The sequence below is a fragment of the Ranitomeya imitator genome, chromosome 7 (genome assembly GCF_032444005.1).
Source record: "Ranitomeya imitator isolate aRanImi1 chromosome 7, aRanImi1.pri, whole genome shotgun sequence".
In the NCBI taxonomy this organism is placed as follows: Eukaryota; Metazoa; Chordata; class Amphibia; order Anura; family Dendrobatidae; genus Ranitomeya; species Ranitomeya imitator.
The window spans coordinates 99246829-99266949 of NC_091288.1; positions in this window are offsets into that span (position 1 = coordinate 99246829).

The window sequence follows — 20121 nt, forward strand, 5'->3', positions numbered from 1 at the left end:
AATACTATGCGATCAGTATAAAAACTACAAAACAATCCACACAGAGTTTACAAAATTTCCATACCTGACTAAAGGTGTGGAGGGTAAATCTGCTTCCCAGAGCTTCCAGCTAACAGAAAAAATCCATCATGACAAGCTGGACAAAAATAGAATGCACAGAACAATAAGTCCATAACATGCGGACTGAAATGAGCAAAGCCAGAACTTATCTTTGCAGAACTGGTCAGGAAACCAGGAGAATCCAAGCAGAGATGTGAATCCAGCCAGAGAACATTGACAAGTGGCATAGGCTGAAGACTAGAGCCAGGTTAAATAGCAGAGCGAGGAGAGACGATTAGTGAAAGCAGCTGCTAAAGCTAAACCCAAGGAGCGGCAGTTCTACTCAAAACCACCAGAGGGAGCCCAAGGGCAGAATTCACAAAAGTGCCATTTACAACCACCGGAGGGAGCCCAAGAACGGAATTCACAACACTTGGGGGTTCAAAGTTCTCACATCACATCTAGATAAGTTTGCTGGGGGGTCTAGTTTCCAAAATGGTGTCACTTGTGGTGGGTTTCTACTGTTTAGGTACATTAGGGGCTCTGCAAACGCAATGTGACACCTGCAGACCATTCCATCTAAGTCTGCATTCCATATGGCACTCCTTCCCTTCCGAGCCCTCCCATGCGCCCAAACGGTGGTTCCCCCCACATATGGGGTATCAGCGTACTCAGGACAAATTGTACAACAACTTTTGGGGTCGGATTTCTCCTCTTACCCTCGGGAAAATACAAAACTAGGGGCTAAAAAATAATTTTGGGGGGAAAGTTTTTTTTTTTAATTTTCACGGCTCTGCGTTACAAACTGTAGTGAAACACTTGGGGGTTCAAAGCTCTCACAACACATCTAGATGAGTTCCTTAGGGGGTCTAGTTTCCAAAATGGTGTCACTTGTGGGGGGTTTCTACTGTTTAGTTACATTAGGGGCTCTGCAAACGCAATGTGTCACCTGCAGACCATTCCATCTAAGTCTGCATTCCAAATGGAGCTCCTTCCCTTCCGAGCCCTCCCATGCGCCCAAACAGTGGTTCCCCCCCACATATGGGGTATCAGCGCACTCAGTACAAATTGGACAACAAATTTTGGGGTCCAATTTCTCCTGTTACCCTCGGGAAAATGCAAAACTGGGGGCTAAAAATAATTTTTGTGGGAAAAAATTTTTGTTTTATTTTTACAGCTCTGCATTATTAACTTCTGTGAAGCCCTTGGTGAGTCAAAGCGCTCACCACACATCTAGATAAGTTCCTTAGGGGGTCTACTTTCCAAAATGGTGTCACTTGTGGGGGGTTTCAATGTTAAGGCAAATCAGTGTCTCTCCAACCGCAACATGGCGTCCCATCTCAATTCCTGTCAATTTTGCATTGAAAACTCAAACGGCGCTACTTCCCTTCCGAGCTCTCCCGTGCGCCCAAACAGTGGTTTACCACCACATATGGGGTATCAGCGTTCTCAGGACAAATTGTACAACAACATTTGGGGTCCAATTTCTTCTCTTACTCTTGGGAAAGTAAAAAATTGGGGGTGAAAATATAATTTTTGTGAAAAAATATGATTTTTTATTTTTACGGTTCTGCATTATATACTTCTGTGAAGCACTTGGTGGGTCAAAGTGCTCACCACACCTCTAGATAAGTTCCTTAGGGGGTCTACTTTCCAAAATTGTGTCACTTGTGGGGGGTTTCAATGTTTAGGCACATCAGGGGCTCTCAAAACGCAACATGGCGTCCCATCTCAATTCCTGTCAATTTTGCATTGAAAAGTAACACAGCACTCCTTCCCTTCCGAGCTCTTCCATGCGCCCAAACGGTGGTTTACCCCCACATATGGGGTATCAGCATACTCAGGACAAATTGTACAACTTTTGGGGTCCAATTTCTTCTCTTACCCTTGGGAAAATAAAAAAATTGCGGGTGAAAAGATAATTTTTGTGAAAAAATATAATGTTTTATTTTTACGGTTCTGCATTATAAACTTCTGTGAAGCACTTGGTGGGTCAAAGTGCTCACCACACCTCTAGATAAGTTCCTTAGGGGGTCTACTTTCCAAAATGGTGTCACTTGTGGGGGGTTTCAATGTTTAGGCATATCAGGGGCTCTCCAAACGCAACATGGTGTCCCATCTCGATTCCAGTCAATTTTGCATTGAAAAGTCAAATGGCGCTCCTTCGCTTCCGAGCTCTGTCATGCGCCCAAACAGTGGTTTACCCCCACATATGTGGTATCGGTGTACTCAGGACAAATTGTACAACAACTTTTGTGGTCCATTTTCTCCTGTTATCCTTGGTAAAATAAAACAAATTGGAGCTGAATTAAATTTTTTGTGAAAAAAAGTTAAATGTTCATTTTTATTTAAACATTCCAAAAATTCCTGTGAAGCACCAGAAGGGTTAATAAACTTCTTGAATGTGGTTTTGAGCACCTTGAGGGGTGCAGTTTTTAGAATGGTGTCACACTTGGGTATTTTCTATCATATAGACCCCTAAAAATGACTTCAAATGAGATATGGTCCCTAAAAAAAATGGTGTTGTAAAAATGAGAAATTGCTGGTCAACTTTTAACCCTTATAACTCCCTAACAAAAAAAAATTTTGGTTCCAAAATTGTGCTGATGTAAAGTAGCCATGTGGGAAATGTTACTTATTAAGTATTTTGTGTGACATATATCTGTGATTTAATTGCATAAAAATTCAAAGTTGGAAAATTGTGAAATTTTCATAATTTTCGCCAAATTTCCGTTTTTTCACAAATAAACGCAGGTACTATCAAAGAATTTTTACGACTATCATGAAGTACAATATATCACGAGAAAACATTGTCAGAATCACCAGGATCCGTTGAAGCGTTCCAGAGTTATAACCTCATAAAGGGACAGTGGTCAGAATTGTAAAAATTGGGCCGGTCATTAACGTGCAAACCACCCTTGGGGGTAAAGGGGTTAAGGAGAGGGTTGGGACGGTGGGTCAGGTTTTGGTGGTTTAGGTTTACATACGAAGGAAAAGACCGTACTCGGCATACGCGGTCATGTGCATGTGTTGGAACAACACAAAAAAAACAGAGGAAATCTCAAAAATGGGCTGGACAGAATTGTGGGCACATTTCCAAAATTATGGGTGAACAACTTTAAGCATGTGATGCATGTTCAAACTCACCCTTGGCAAGTAATAGGATATGAAAATCATATCTGAAACCAGATAAAAAGGTACTATGCATTTTTTAAGGACTGTTCCTTTTGAAGGAAACAAATGCATGTCTTGTTAACTTCATAACAGATTTATGAACTGAGCATTAATTTTTAGAACCTCACCAAAAGCTGTATAAACCTGTATACAATGTGTTCACTCTGATGGTGGCTACAAAAGATGACTATAACAGCAGAAAAGCAAACAGTGAAAGCAAGTCATTGCCGGATTTGATTCCCCCACAAGTTAAATAGTAGTTACCAGTCTTGCCTCTAAGGTACGCCATTAAACTTAGGATCCTCACGTCTTTATCATGTCCTGTATATCTCAGTGGGTTATGTGACTGATTCTGAGCTTTGCTGTCACCTCTAGGATTTCTGCTTATGCCTTGGCCAAAGCAACCTACAAGTCAGACTTCATTCTGCATAACGAAACAAGCATGAGCACAAGAATTTTCTTGATTCCTAATATCTTTAGGTACCGTCACATTTAGCGACGCTGCAGCGATATAGACAACGAGCCGATTGCTGCAGCGTCGCTGTTTAGGTCGCTAGGAGACGTCAAACACCGGCAACAGCTGAACGATGCAGGAGCGATCCAGTGACGTACTTATCGTTCTCGCTGGTTGTTAGCTCCATGAAAAACCATTGCAGGCATCGTTGCTTTTGCTGTCAAACAGGACGAATCACGCCGAACTGACGACCAAATAAAGTTCCGGACTTCTAGCTACGACCAGCGGGATCCTGATCGCTGCTGCGTGTCAAACACAACGAGATCGCTATCCAGGACGCTGCAACGTCACGGATCGCTGTCGTTCTCGTGGGCAAGTTGCTCAGTGTGAAGGTACATTTACTTGAAAGAAATATCATATGGACCTCTCTAAAGAAAAAGACTGATGGCGATACAAACAATGTGTACTGCACAAATGAAGTGACCCTCAATAAGTCATCAGACTCATTACACATAATACTAGTGTACACAAAACAAGTCATAAGAATACCCTTTAACTCAGCTAGACTGGTCTAATCCAGTATATTACTGACAGCATAAAAGCCAGTGTAGACTTATTCATCACGAGAGACCCATAAAGCCATTAAAGAAGTCTGTAGTCAGCTCAAGATGATCTGCTCTTAGCCTCAGGAATAGGATCTTTTCCTGTACTTAGTCAGAGGAAATGTATAAAATAAGCACCAGATAAGCAGATCCTTAAGGTGTTGTAGTCTGCAAAAGGATAAAAAGAAGTAAGCACATGTACTATCTCATTGTGTCTTAGTGTACGCTTTATAAAGATAATTGTATACAAATAAGTTAAAAATCCAGGCTATTAGGACAAAGCTTAATTCTACATTTTTTGCTGTTATTTTTGTAATGTATAACACATCGAAGGATTACTCCACAAATAGTAAGTTGTACCTCTCCATTAGTTAGGAGATAACTTACTGATTGCGGGGGGTCTGCTTGGAGAGACCCTTACCGATTCCAAAAACAGGGCTCTGAAACCTAAGAAATTGGTTCTACCGGGCCAGTCTTGAATGAAATAGAGGTCGAGCACGTGCACCTCTAAACCATCCAAGAGAAGGCTCTGCAAAGCTCGGTTGCTAAGTTTCAAAGGGAATAACTTACTATCTTGGAAGTAACCCTTTAACCTAATTGACTTAGCCTATTTAGGACTTTAGGATACAGTCCCATTTTGACACCTGTCCACACACTCAATCACATTCCAACCTCTCCACCATGACCAAGACTAAAGAGCTGTCTAAGAATACCAGGGACAAAATTGTAGACATGCACAATACTGGGATGGGCTACAGGACAATAGTCAAGCAGCTTTGTGAGAAGGCAACAACTGTTGGCACAATTATTAGAAAATGGAAGAAACACAAGACTTCAAGGGACTCCTTGCAAGATCTCGCCTCGTGGGGTAAGGATGATTCTGAGAAAGGTCACAAATCTGCCCAGAACTACATGGGAGGACCTGGTCAATAACCTGAAGAGAAGCTGAGACCACAGTCTCAAACATTACCGTTAGTAACACACTACACCGTCATGGATTGAAATCCTGCAGGGCACGCAAGGTGCCCTTGCTCACACCAGCACATGCCCAGACCTGCTTGAAGTTTGCCAATGACCATCTGAATGAACCAGAGGAGGCATGGTAGAAGGTCATGTTGTCAGATGAGACCAAAATAGAACTTTTTGGTATCAATTACACTCACCATGTTTGGAAGACAAAGGAGGATGAGTACAACTCCAAGAACACCGTTCCAACCATGAAGCATGGTGCGGCAAACATCATATTGAGGGTGCTTTTCTGCAAAGGAGACAGGACAACTGCACCATATTGAAGGGAGGATGGATGTTTATTGAGATTTTCGCCAACTCAGTAATTCCCTCAGTAAGAACATTGAAGATGGGTCGTGGCTGGATCTTCCAGCATGACAATGAGCCGAAACACACAGCCAGGATAACTAACAAATGGCTCCATAAGAAGCATTTCAAGGTCCTTGAGTGGCCTACAAAATCTCCAGACCTGAAACTAATAGAAAGTCTTTGGAGGGAGCTGAAACTCAATGTTGCCCGGCAACAGCCCCAAAACCTGAAAGATCTGGAAAAGATCTTTATAGAGGAGAGGGCCAAAATCCCTTCTGCAGTGTGTGCAATCTTGGTCAAGAACTACAGGAATTGTATGACCTCTGTAATTGCAAACAAGTTCTGTTCTGTTTTTCTATTTTATCAAATACTTTTGTCATAGAATAAAATGAAAATTAGTTATGTAAATGGATCGCTCCCCCCTTTGGGGCAGTGGGGTACTTGGAGCCGGGCCCTTCGGTTCTCAAGGGGGATGTCACGGTGGCTGACCCGGTCCGTGGCCCTAGGGGACGTCCTTTAATAAATGGGGGAAAGGTCTTTAAAGTGGAAATGTTTGTGACGCCACCTGTGGTATTCGGTCAGGGAGACTGATGCTGCTTAGGGGGTTCGCTGGGGTGATGTGATGGCAGCTAGTTGGTATACCTTCCCACAGGTGAAGTATGTCCCCAGGGCTTCCCAGAGTGTAGATGGTGGATGGTGTGAGGCGCAGTGAAGAACGAGGACACAAGGTTGCAGTCTCTTTACCTTTACTGAAGGCTTCAGCATCCACAGTCCAGAGCACCGGATCACAGGGCTGGCAGAGTCTGGCCGGTCTGAAGGCAAATCCAGAGTCCCCTTATCCAGGTGGAAATCAGTAGCCTTCCTCTAGCGCCTGAGTGTTGTAGTACCTCCCTGCTGAGCTTCTCGGTGAGGTTCTCACATCTATTGTAGATGTTAAGTCTCTTTCTCTCTGTCCCCCTGATGGATAGGATAGGACAAACCCATAAGACTGATGGCCTGAGGCTTTTTACAGGGACACTATCATGCCCCAGCCCCCCACAAGTTGCCACCGTGCCTCCTGGGTATAAGGTCGGATAGGTAACGTGGAAGTATCTGTCCTGCCAGTCTCTGAAGTAAAGCGTAGGGATCCTTACTCCCTCGGTATTCTGGCTACCGGATTCTGCACCTCAGAAGGAAGCAGCCTGCTCTTGGCTGGTCTCCCTCTGATATTCCTCTCCTGTGCTCTGCTTTCCTGCACACTCTCTGCAATATGTTCTGCCTTCTATGTCTCTTCCCAGGAGCTGTAGCACTTCATGCCACAGAGCTCCTCTTCCTCTGTCTGCCTGACAGGAACTCAACTCTGAACCCCCTTTCCCTCCAGATCTGGATGTTTTATAGGAGAGTTCACCTAAAACAGGCTTAGAGCTCCCCCTTCTGGTCTGGAGTGTGAACATGTTACATAGTTACATAGTTATTAAGGTTGAAGGAAGACATTAAGTCCATCTAGTTCAACCCATAGCCTAACCTAACATGCCCTAATATGTTGATCCAGAGGAAGGCAAAAAAAACCCATGTAGCAAAGAGTAAGCTCCACATTGAGGAAAAAAATTCCTTTCCTACTCCACATACGGCAATCAGACTAATTCTCTGGATCAACGCCCTATCAAGGAATCTAGTGTATATATCCTGTAACATTATACTTTTCCAGAAAGGTATCCAGTCCCCTCTTAAATTTAAGTAACAAATCACTCATTACAACATCATTCGGCAGAGAGTTCCATAGTCTCACTGCTCTTACAGTAAAGAATCTGCATCTGTTATTATGCTTAAACCTTCTTTCCTCCAGATGTAGAGGATGCCCCCTTGTCCCTGTCTCAGGTCTATGATTAAAAAGATCATCAGAAAGGTCTTTGTACTGTCCCCTCATATATTTATACATTAAAATAAGATCACCCCTTAGTCTTCGTTTTTCCAAACTAAATAGCCCCAAGTGTAATAACCTATCATGGTATTGCAGACCCCCAGTCCTCTAATAACCTTGGTCGCTCTTCTCTGCACCCGCTCCAGTTTAGCTATGTCTTTCTTATACACCGGAGACCAAAACTGTGCACAGTATTCTAAGTGTGGTCGAACTGTAGCGCCCCCCCAGGTAAGGGCAGTGGGGTATCCGGTACCGGGTCCTTCAGTTCCCTCAGCTTTAATGTCACGGTGGCCCGACCCGGTCCGTGGCCCTGCTAGGGGGCGCCCAATTAAAAGGTGATATAAGTTTGTCAAGTGTTCGTGACGCCACCTGTGGTATGCGTTCAGGGTGACCGACGCTGCTTAGGGGTCCGCTGGGGTGATGGAATGGCAGCTAGATGGTATACCTTCCCACAGGTGAAGTATATCCCCAGGGCTTCCCGGAAGTGTAGATGGTGATGGTGGATGGTGCAAGGTGCAGTGAATAACGAGGACACAATGGGTGCAGTCTCTTTACCTTTACTGAAGGCTTCAGCATCCACAGTCCAGGGTGCCGGATCACAGGGTAGGCAGAGTCCGGCGCGGTCTGATGGCAATTCCAGAGTCCCCTTATCCAGGTGGAAATCAGTAGCCTTCCCCTTGCGCACAGTAACGTAGTATGTCCCTACGTGCATTAGCTCCCATAGGGTCCTCACTCTTGTTACTCTTCTCTCTGTCCCCCAGATGGATAGGACAAACCCGTATGACGGTGGTGGCCTGAGGCTATTTTATAGGGACCCTAGTGTCCCTCCTCTGCGTTGCCACCTTGTCTGCTTAGGTACTTAGGTCGGGCAGCCAACATGGAGATGACTGTCCTGCCAGTCTCTGAAGTAAAGCGTAGAGTCTATTACTCCCTCGGTGTTCTGGCTACCGGATCTGCGCTCAGTGGGAGGCAGCCTGCTTCTAGCTTGTCTCCCACTGGTGTTATACTCCTGTTGCTACGACTTCAGTGTTTACTCACTACGGCACACTTCCTTTCTTGTCCTTTCTTAGGAGTCTGCCGCATGGGTTGCAGGCACAGCTCCGTGTCCTTCTTTCCTTCCTGGGCCAAACCCAGTCTTCTCCACTCCTCTCCTTCTGACTATCTCCTTCCCCTTCCAGTCAGCTTCTCTCTCCAACTCCAACTGACTTCACTTCCTAACCAAACCCCCAGTTTTACCCAAGTGTGAGGAGTGGCCTAATAGATAGAACCTTTTGCTCCCCCTGGTGGCCTGCGTGTGAAGTGTGTGTGTGGCTGTGATACCTGGCAGGGTGGACTCCTTTGGTGCCATCAGACGTAACATCGCTCCCCCTGGTGGAAGAACGACATTACTGCAACGACCAGGACTCTGGGGTGCTGCACTCCCCCCCCACCCCGTTAAATCCAGCACTCCCAGGCTGGGAAAAGAACACAATTACAGGTTAGCAAAAGACATGCAAAATTTTTTATATGCTTTAAACAAATAGATTAACAGTGCTTCCCTTTATGGGAGGTGAGAACACTTGAACGTTGCAAACAAAAACATACTCACATTGTGCGTATTATAAAAGAGAACAGTTATTAACTTACTATGAAATACAATTACACATACAGGTATTCTATCTACGAAGTACAAGTACCCGCTAAGGGTATACTATCATTAACCCTTAATGTGCAAATCAACGTTTTCTTCACTTCCACATATGCAGGACTATCTGTCTACCCCTACGGGCCTACTGCATTTTTCTTCCTAAAACCTTACTTTTATCTAAAGTACCTACTTACTAACTTTCTAGCTACATACTATCTACTATGTAAACATTATCAAAGTGCAACAAGTAAACATTCCCTTTAAGAGGAAAAATCAGTCTTCTCTGAGGTAGTGCAAACAATCAACAAGTAAGTTATAAACTTTAAGACAAGAGAAACTTTCACGTCGTCATCAGGAACAGTTTCTTCGCAAAGTCTTCTTTCTTTGTAAAACCAGTAGAGAGCACCATTAAGAAGGTGCAAACTATATACAGAGGACAGTTCGGGAACCATTCACCGTCCATGATTCCAATGTTCCTTGAAAACTATGATGAACTGGAACAAGATAGGGATCCTGGGTAAACTAAGGGATCCCTTTAAGAATTAACCCTAGACGGGTTCAAAGCAGCAAAAAGCAGGAAAACAAACAGTTAACTATGTACATTTTCGGTTTTCCGAGGTTTATTGAAGTTCTGGCGGTAGTACCGGTGGGGGTAGCCCTGTTGGGTACTGGCGGCTACCAGGTGCTACATGAGGGACTCCCTCACTCCCGGTGGAAGCCTGAGCACCCACAAACTTCCGCTCGGGCTCAGGTGAAGCACAGGCCATCACGGGCGTTAGTTCTGTAATCACCACAGTGGTAGCTGGATATACAATAGGAGTGATGTTAATCTGCAGGACCCTCGGTGGTTCAGCAGTGGTAGCAGTCGGGGTCGTTTCTTTAACACTAGGTGGCGCTGTCAATGGCGTGCACCTCTTAACATTTTGGGCGTACTGTTGTGAATTCCGCTCTTGGGCTCCCTCCGGTGGTTGTAAGTGGCACTTTTGTGAGTTCTGCTCTTGGGCTCCCTCTTGTGGTTTCTAGTGGTATGGCTGCTCCTTGGAGTTAGCTGTCATCAACTGCCTCCACTTATCGTCTCTTCTGCTCTGCTATTTAAGTCTGGCTCTTTCTTCAGCCTGTGCCACTTGTCAATGTTTCCTGGCTGGATTCACATCTCTGCTTGGATTCTCCTGGTTTCCTGACCAGTTCTGCAAAGATAAGTTCTGGCTTTGCTCTTTTCAGTCCACATGTTGTGGACTTATTGTTCTGTGCATTCTATATTTGTCCAGCTTGTCAGTATGGATTATTTCTGTTAGCTGGAAGCTCTGGGAAGCAGATTTACCCTCCACACCTTTAGTCAGGTGTGGAGATTTTTGTAAACTCTGTGTGGATTGTTTTGTATTTTTATACTAACCGCACAGTATCCTTTCCTGTCCTATCTATCAAGCTAGACTGGCCTCCTATGCTAAAATCTGATTTAATTTCTGCGTATGTTATTTTCCCCTCCTCTCACCGTCAATATTTGTGGGGGGCTATCTTTCCTTTGGGGATTTTCTCTGAGGCAAGATAGGTTTCCTGTTTCCATCTTTAGGGGAAGTTAGATCTTAGGCTGTGCCGAGGGGTCTAGGGAGCGTCAGGTACCCCCCACGGCTATTTTTAGTTGCGCTGCTAGGTTCAGGGTTTGCGGTCAGTACAGATACCACCTCCTTCAGAGCTTGTCTCATGTTGTTCCTAAACCACCAGATCATAACAGTACAAGTGGCCAAAAATGAATTAAATGCATCTCAAAAGAAGGAAAAGAAAGTTCTGAACCATTTTTTTTTCTGTGCTTTGGTTTGTCTTTTTTTTTCCTGTTGATATCTGGGTGGTCCAGGATATATGTTTTGGCATGGATGTTCAGGGTTTGTTTTCTCGTGTGGATCAACTTGCTGCAAGAGTACAGAATATCCAGGACTATGTTGTCCAGACTCCGGCTTTAAAGCCCAGAATTCCTACTCCTGATTTGTTTTTTGGGGACAGATCCAAGTTTTTTAACTTTAAAAATAACTGCAAATTGTTTTTTGCTTTGAAACCCCGTTCTTCTGGTGATCCCATTCAGCAAGTAAAAATCATCATATCCTTGCTGCGTGGTGACCCCCAAGACTGGGCTTTTTCTCTTGAAACAGGGGATCCGGCATTAGTGAATGTAGATGCATTTATTCAGGCGCTCGGATTATTGTATGACGAACCTAATTCTGTGGATCATGCACAAAAAAACCCTGATGGCCTTGTGTCAAGGTCAGTAAGCGGCAGAATTATACTGCCAGAAATTTAGAAAATGGTCTGTGCTCACTAAATGGAATGAAGAGGCTCTGGCTGCTATTTTCAGAAAAGGTCTTTCTGAAACCCTTAAAGATGTTATGGTGGGCTTTCCTACGCCTGCCGGTTTGAGCGAATCTATGTCTCTAGCCATTCAGATTGATCGGCGTCTGTGCGAGCGCAAAGCTGTGCACCATATGGCAATATCCTCTGAGCAAAGTCCTGAACCTATGCAATGTGATAGGATTTTGACTAGAATAGAACGGCAGGAATTCAGACGTCAGAATAGGCTGTGTTTTTACTGTGGTGATTCGGCTCATGTTATCTCTGATTGCCCTAAGCGCACTAAGAGAGTCACTAGGTCTGTTACCATTAGTACTATACAGCCTAAATTTCTCTTATCTGTGACCCTGATTTGCTCATTGTCGTCCTTTTCTGTCATGGCATTTGTGGATTCAGGCGCTGCTCTGAACTTAATGGACTTAGAATTCGCCAGGCGCTGTGGTTTTTCCTTGCAGCCTTTGCAGAGCTTTATTCCTTTGAGGGGCATTGATGCTACACCCTTGGCCAAGGATAAACCTCAGTACTGGACACAGATGACTATGTACATGGCTCCTGCACATCAGGAAGATTGCCGTTTTCTGGTGTTGCATAACCTGCATGATGTTGTTGTACTGGGATTTCCATGGTTACAGGAACATAATCCGGTGCTGGATTGGAAAACTATGTCTGTGACTAGTTGGGGTTATCGAGGAGTACATAGTGACGTTCCTTTGATGTCAAGTTCCTCTTCCCCCTCTTCTGAGGTCCCTGAGTTTTTGTCGGATTTCCAGGATGTATTTGATGAGCCCAAGTCCAGTTCCCTTCCTCCACATAAGGACTGTGATTGTGCTATTAACTTGATTCCTGGTTGTAAGTTCCCTAAGGGCCGACTTTTCAATCTGTCTGTGCCAGAGCATGCCGCTATGCGGAGCTATGTTAAGGAATCTTTGGAGAAAGGGCATATTCGGCCCTCTTCGTCACCATTGGGAGCGGGTTTCTTTTTTGTTGCTAAGAAGGATGGCTCCTTGAGACCCTGTATTGATTATCGTCTTCTTAATAAGATCACGGTCAAATTCCAATACCCCTTGCCTTTGCTTACTGATTTGTTTGCTCAGATTAAGGGGGCTAGTTGGTTTACTAAGATTGACCTCCGAGGGGCATATAATCTTGTTCATATTAAACAGGGTGACGAATGGAAAACTGCATTTAATACGCCCGAAGGCCATTTTGAATACCTTGTGATGCCATTTGGGCTCTCTAATGCTCCATCTGTGTTCCAGTCTTTCATGCATGATATTTTCCGCAATTATCTTGATAAATTCATGGTCGTATATTTGGATGATATTTAGATTTTTTCCAATGATTGGGAGTCTCATGTGAAGCAGGTCAGGATGGTGTTCCAGATCCTTCGTGATAATGCTTTATTTGTGAAGGGGTCTAAGTGCCTATTCGGAGTTCAGAAGGTCTCTTTTTTGGGTTTTATTTTTTCTCCCTCGTCTATAGAAATGGATCCTGTTAAGGTCCAAGCTATTCATGACTGGATTCAACCCACATCTGTGAAGGGTCTTCAAAAATTTTTGGGCTTTGCTAATTTCTATCGCCGTTTCATTGCCAACTTTTCCAGTGTGGTTAAGCCCCTTACTGATTTGACAAAGAAAGGCGCTGATGTGACGAATTGGTCCTCTGAGGCTGTTGAGGCCTTTCAGGAGCTTAAACGCCGATTTACTTTTGCCCCTGTGTTGCGTCAACCAGATGTTTCTCTTCCTTTTCAGGTTGAGGTCGACGCTTCTGAGATTGGGGCAGGGGCCGTTTTGTCTCAGAGGGAGTCTGATGGTTCTTTGATGAAACTGTGTGCTTTTTTTTCCAGAAAGTTTTCCCCTGCGGAACACAATTATGATGTCGGCAATCGGGAGTTGTTGGCTATGAAGTGGGCATTTGAGGAGTGGCGACATTGGCTTGAGGGAGCCAAACACCGTGTTGTGGTCCTGACCGATCATAAGAATCTGATTTACCTCGAGTCGGCCAAGCGGCTGAATCCTAGACAGGCTCGATGGTCCCTGTTATTCTCCCGTTTTGATTTTGTGGTCTCGTATCTTCCGGGATCTAAGAATGTTAAGGCTGATGCCCTCTCTAGGAGTTTTTCGCCTGATTCTCCTGGAGTCCTGGAGCCGGTTGGCATTCTGAAGGAGGGGGTGATTCTTTCTTCTATCTCCCCTGATTTGCGGCGGTTGCTTCAGGAATTTCAGGCTGATAGGCCTGACCGCTGTCCAGTGGGGAAGCTGTTAGTTCCTGATAGCTGGACAAGTAAGGTAATTTCTGAGGTTCATTGTTCAGTGTTGGCTGGTCATCCTGGGATTTTTGGTACCAGAGATTTGGTTGCAAGGTCCTTTTGGTGGCCTTCCGTGTCTCGCGATGTGCGTGCTTTTGTGCAGTCCTGTGGGACTTGCGCCCGGGCCAAGCCTTGCTGTTCCCGCGCTAGTGGGTTGCTTTTGCCTTTGCCGGTCCCTGAGAGGCCCTGGACGCATATTTCCATGGATTTTATTTCGGATCTTCCTGTTTCCCAGAAGATGTCTGTTATCTGGGTTGTTTGTGACCGGTTCTCTAAAATGGTCCATCTGGTACCTTTGCCTAAGTTGCCTTCCTCCTCAGATCTGGTTCCATTATTTTTTCAGCATGTGGTTCGTTTGCATGGCATTCCGGAGAATATTGTGTCTGACAGAGGTTCTCAGTTTGTCTCTAGATTTTGGCAGGCTTTTGTGCTAGGATGGGCATTGATTTGTCTTTTTCTTCGGCGTTTCATCCTCAGACTAATGGCTAAACTGAGCGAACTAATCAGACCTTGGAGACCTATTTGAGATGCTTTGTGTCTGCTGATCAGGATGATTGGGTGTCTTTCTTGCCGTTGGCCGAGTTTGCCATTAATAATCGGGCTAGTTTGGCTACTTTGGTTTCACCTTTCTTTTGTAATTTTGGTTTTCATCCTCGTTTTTCTTCTGGGCAGGTTGAGCCTTCTGATTGTCCTGGTGTTAATTCTGTGGTGGACAGGCTGCAGCAGATTTGGACTCATGTGGTGGACAATTTGACGTTGTCTCAGGAAAGGGCTCAACGTTTTGCTAACCGCCGTCGGCGTGTTGGTTCCCGGCTTCGTGTGGGGGATTTGGTTTGGTTGTCTTCTCGTCATGTTCCTATGAAGGTTTCTTCTCCTAAGTTTAAGCCTCGGTTTATTGGTCCTTATAAAATTTCTGAAATTATTAATCCGGTCTCTTTTCGTATGGCTCTTCCTGCCTCTTCTGCCATTCATGATGTTTTCCATAGATCTTTGTTGCGGAGATATGTGGTGCCCGTTGTTCCCTCGGTTGACCCTCCTGCCCCGGTGTTGGTTGAGGGAGAGTTGGAATATGAGGTTGAGAAGATTTTGGATTCTCGTTTTTCGAGGCGGATTCTTCAGTATCTTGTCAAGTGTAAGGGTTATGGCCAGGAGGATAATTCTTGGGTTGTTGCCTCCGATGTCCATGCCACCGATTTGGTTCGTGCTTTTCACTTGGCTCGTCCTGATCGGCCTGGGGGCTCTGGTGAGGGTTCGGTGACCCCTCCTCAAGGGGGAAGTACTGTTGTGAATTCCGCTCTTGGGCTCCCTCCGGTGGTTGTAAGTGGCACTTTTGTGAGTTCTGCTCTTGGGCCCCCTCTTGTGGTTTCTAGTGGTATGGCTGCTCCTTTGAGTTAGCTGTCATCAGCTGCCTCCACTTATCGTCTCTTCTGTTCTGCTATTTAAGTCTGGCTCTTTCTTCAGCCTGTGCCACTTGTCAATGTTTCCTGGCTGGATTCACATCTCTGCTTGGATTCTCCTGGTTTCCTGACCAGTTCTGCAAAGATAAGTTCTGGCTTTGCTCTTTTCAGTCCACATGTTGTGGACTTATTGTTCTGTGCATTCTATATTTGTCCAGCTTGTCAGTATGGATTATTTCAGTTAGCTGGAAGCTCTGGGAAGCAGATTTACCCTCCACACCTTTAGTCAGGTGTGGAGATTTTTGTAAACTCTGTGTGGATTGTTTTGTAGTTTTTATACTGACCGCACAGTATCCTTTCCTGTCCTATCTATCAAGCTAGACTGGCCTCCTATGCTAAAATCTGATTTCATTTCTGCGTATGTTATTTTCCCCTCCTCTCACCGTTAATATTTGTGGTGGGCTATCTTTCCTTTGGGGATTTTCTCTGAGGCAAGATAAGTTTCCTGTTTCCATCTTTAGGGGAAGTTAGATCTTAGGCTGTGCCGAGGGGTCTAGGGAGCGTCAGGTACCCCCCACGGCTATTTTTAGTTGCGCTGCTAGGTTCAGGGTTTGCGGTTGATACAGATACCACCTCCTTCAGAGCTTGTCTCATGTTGTTCCTAAACCACCAGATCATAACAGCGTACCAACCTTTGTTCCCCCAATGACAGGTGTAAGTCACCGGGTCACCGGGGTGCAAGTCTCGGTCTGGATGCCCCCTTCCAAGATGCGACTCCACTTCGTATCTGTCAACCCAAACTTTTGGCACTATCCAGGATTCCTGAATAAAGCCTTTCCCCCTTTGGAGATGGTAGGTCACCACTATACCGTGGCTCACCGGGGGACGGTCGTCTCTTCGAGCTCCACCGGTCGATGTGTCACTTTGAGCATTCGGTTTATTCCGCTCCTTCCATTGCGAAACTAGGCATTGTTTGTATTGCTCCCAGGTAAGAACTACGATATAGGAGCCCTCCTGTCTGGACCCATCCGGTCGGATCTTTGGAGTGTCCCATTTAAAGATCACCCCCTCGGGGCTCACGTCAAGTGGTTCACCCATAGACGTCAGGAGCGGGGGCAGTACCCCTTCCATTGCGTCGAGGGGTGCTATGATGATTTCGGCAGCGGGCGGCTGGTCACAGTCGGGACGGGGAGCGGTCACCGGAGCAGGATCGTTCAGTGGGGCAGGGTCGTTTTTGGTACCTGCGTCTGATGTGGTTCCACCGGTGTCGATTGGCTCCGCTGATGAGGACACTGGAGTCTGCTGCAGCTCTGACCATGGTTCTCCCTGTGCGATCTTCTTGCACAGCTCCGACTTCCATTTCTGCACTGTTGCCGGCCCCGCGTCCGGGGGTGGGAGGTTCGATGCCTCCAGTAGCGGCAAGCTCCGGTTCGCATCCGGTGGGCTGGGGAGGCCTTGGGTCATTTAGTCGTCATACAGGCACCCGCTGGTCGCCATCTTGGCTTCTAGATCTGCGGCGACACACACACGCTGCTCCTCCATTTTCTGGTGTTTGAGCTCCTGCACTCCTGAGCTCGTCATCCTGCAGCGGTAGTCGGAGAGGGCGGTCGCTACTTTTGGCTCCGCTTTCGCGGTCTCCTCCCATGGCACGCCCTCCTTCTTCTCCAGCGCTCCTCGTGGCAAGGCAATGGCGGCGGTTTTGGCGGGAATCTTTGTGGTAACTGTTATGATCTGGTGGCCTAGGAGCAGCATGTGACGTACTCTGGAGAAGGTGGTACCTGTACTGACCGCAGACCCTGAACTTAGCACCGCAACTAGAAGTAGCCGTGGGATGTACCTAACACTCCCTAGACACCTCGACACAGCCTAAGGACTAACTTCCCCTAAAGATAGAAACGGGAAAATTAGGATTATTTAGTCTAGAAAAAAGACGACTGAGGGGCGATCTAATAACCATGTATAAGTATATAAGGGGACAATACAAATATCTAGCTGAGTATCTGTTTATACCAAGGAAGGTGAAGGGCACAAGGGGGCATTCTTTGCGTCTGGAGGAGAGAAGGTTTTTCCACCAACATAGAAGAGGATTCTTTACTGTTAGGGCAGTGAGAATCTGGAATTGCTTGCCTGAGGAGGTGGTGATGGCGAACTCAGTCGAGGGGTTCAAGAGAGGCCTGGATGTCTTCCTGGAGCAGAACAATATTGTATCATACAATTAGGTTCTGTAGAAGGACGTAGATCTGGGGATTTATTATGATGGAATATAGGCTGAACTGGATGGACAAATGTCTTTTTTCGGCCTTACTAACTATGTTACTATGTTACTATGTTACTATCTTGCCTCAGAGAAAATCCCCAAAGGAAAGACAGCCCCCCACAAATATTGACTGTGAGAGGAGACGGAAATGACATACGAAGACTGAAATCAGGATTTAGCAAAGGAGGCCTTTCTAGCTAAAAAAAAAAAAATAGGACAGAGTACTATGCGGTCAGTATTAAAACACTAGAAAATATCCACCACAGAAAATACAAATCTCCACATCTGACTAAAGACATGGAGGGTATATCTGCATCTCCAGAGATACAGCTTGGCTGCAAAAAATCCTTACACAGACAAAGCTGGACAAGACAAAACATGAAAATGCACAGAACTATAAGGCCCACAGCATGTGGACAGCAAAAACAAAGCCAGAACTTATCTTTGTTGAAAAGAACAGCAAAACAGGAGAGACCAGTCAGGGATGTGAATCCTCCAAAAACAATGGACAACTGGCACTGACTAAAGGATCAAAGAAGACTTAAATAGCCCAGTCCAAATTGCAATAAGTGGACACACCTGATAAATGCTGCAATCCAAAGACAGCAGCACTACCACTCATAACCACCGGAGGGAGCCCAAGAGCAGAATTCACAACAGTACCCCCCCTTGAGGAGGGGTCACCGAACCCTCACCAGAGCCCCCAGGCCTATCAGGACAAGCCAAATGAAAGGCACGAACCAAATTGTCAGCATGAACATCGGAGGCAACAACCCAAGAATTATCCTCCTGGCCATAACCCTTCCATTTGACAAGATGCTGAAGCTTCCGCCTCGAAAAATGAGAATCCAAAATCTTCTCAACCACATACTCCAACTCCCCATCAATCAACACCGGAGCCGGAGGATCAACAGAGGGAACAACCGGCACCACATACTTCCGCAACAAAGATCTATGGAAAACATTATGGATGGAAAAAGAGGCTGGAAGGGCCAAACGAAAAGACACTGGATTGATAATCTCAGAAATCCTATAAGGACCAATAAACCGAGGCTTGAACTTAGGGGAAGAAACCTTCATAGGAACATGACGGGAAGACAACCAGACCAAATCCCCAACCCGAAGCCGGGAACCAACACACCGACGACGGTTAGCAAAACGCTGAGCCTCTTCCTGAGACAACACCAAATTGTCCACCACATGAGCCCAAATTTGCTGCAGCCTGTCAACCACAGAATCCACACGAGTACAATCAGAAGGCTCAACCTGCCCTGAAGAAAAACGAGGATGAAAACCAAAATTACAAAAAAAAGGCGAAACCAAGGTCGCAGAACTAGCCCGATTATTAAGGGCAAACTCGGCCAATGGCAAGAAAGCCACCCAATCATCCTGATCAGCAGACACAAAGCATCTCAAATAAGTTTCCAAAGTCTGATTACTTCGCTCGGTTTGGCCATTTGTCTGAGGATGAAATGCGGAAGAAAAAGACAAATCAATGCCCAGCCTTGCACAAAAGGCCTGCCAAAACCTAGAAACAAACTGGGAGCCTCTATCGGACACAATATTCTCCGGAATGCCATGCAAACGAACCACATGCTGAAAAAACAACGGAACCAAATCAGAAGAGGAAGGCAATTTAGGCAAAGGTACCAAATGAACCATCTTAGAAAACCGATCACAAACCACCCAGATAACCGACATCCTCTGGGAAACCGGAAGATCTGAAATAAAATCCATAGAAATATGCGTCCAAGGCCTCTCAGGGACCGGCAAAGGCAGAAGCAACCCACTAGCACGGGAACAACAAGGCTTGGCCCACGCACAAGTCCCACAGGACTGCACAAAAGAACGCATATCCCGCGACAAAGAAGGCCACCAAAAGGACCTACCAACCAAATCTCTGGTACCAAAAATCCCAGGATGGCCAGCCAACACAGAACAATGAACCTCAGAAATCACTTTACTAGTCCATCTATCAGGAACAAACAGTTTCCCCACTGGACAGCGGTCAGGTTTATCAGCCTGAAATTCCTGAAGAACCCGTCGTAAATCAGGGGAGATGGCAGAAAGAATCACCCCTTCCTTCAGAATGCCGACCGGCTCAAGGACCCCAGGAGAATCAGGCAAAAAACTCCTAGAGAGGGCATCAGCCTTAACATTCTTAGAACCCGGAAGATACGAGACCACAAAATCAAAACGGGAGAAAAACAAGGACCATCGAGCCTGTCTAGGGTTCAGTCGTTTGGCAGACTCGAGGTAAATCAGATTTTTATGATCGGTCAGAACCACAATACGGTGCTTGGCCCCCTCAAGCCAATGTCGCCACTCCTCAAATGCCCACTCCTGATTGCCGACATCATAATTGCGTTCCGCAGGCGAAAACTTCCTAGAAAAGAAGGCACACGGTTTTATCAAGGAACCATCAGAATTCCTCTGAGACAAAACGGCCCCTGCCCCAATCTCAGACGCGTCAACCTCAACCTGAAATGGAAGAGAAACATCCGGCTGACGCAACACAGGGGCAGAAGTAAATTGGTGTTTAAGCTCCTGAAAGGCAGAAACAGCCACGGAGGACCAATTCGTCACATCAGCGCCTTTCTTCGTTAAATCGGTCAGAGGTTTAACCACACTGGAGAAGTTGGCAATGAAACGACGATAAAAATTAGCAAAGCCCAAGAATTTCTGAAGGGTCTTCACAGATGTGGG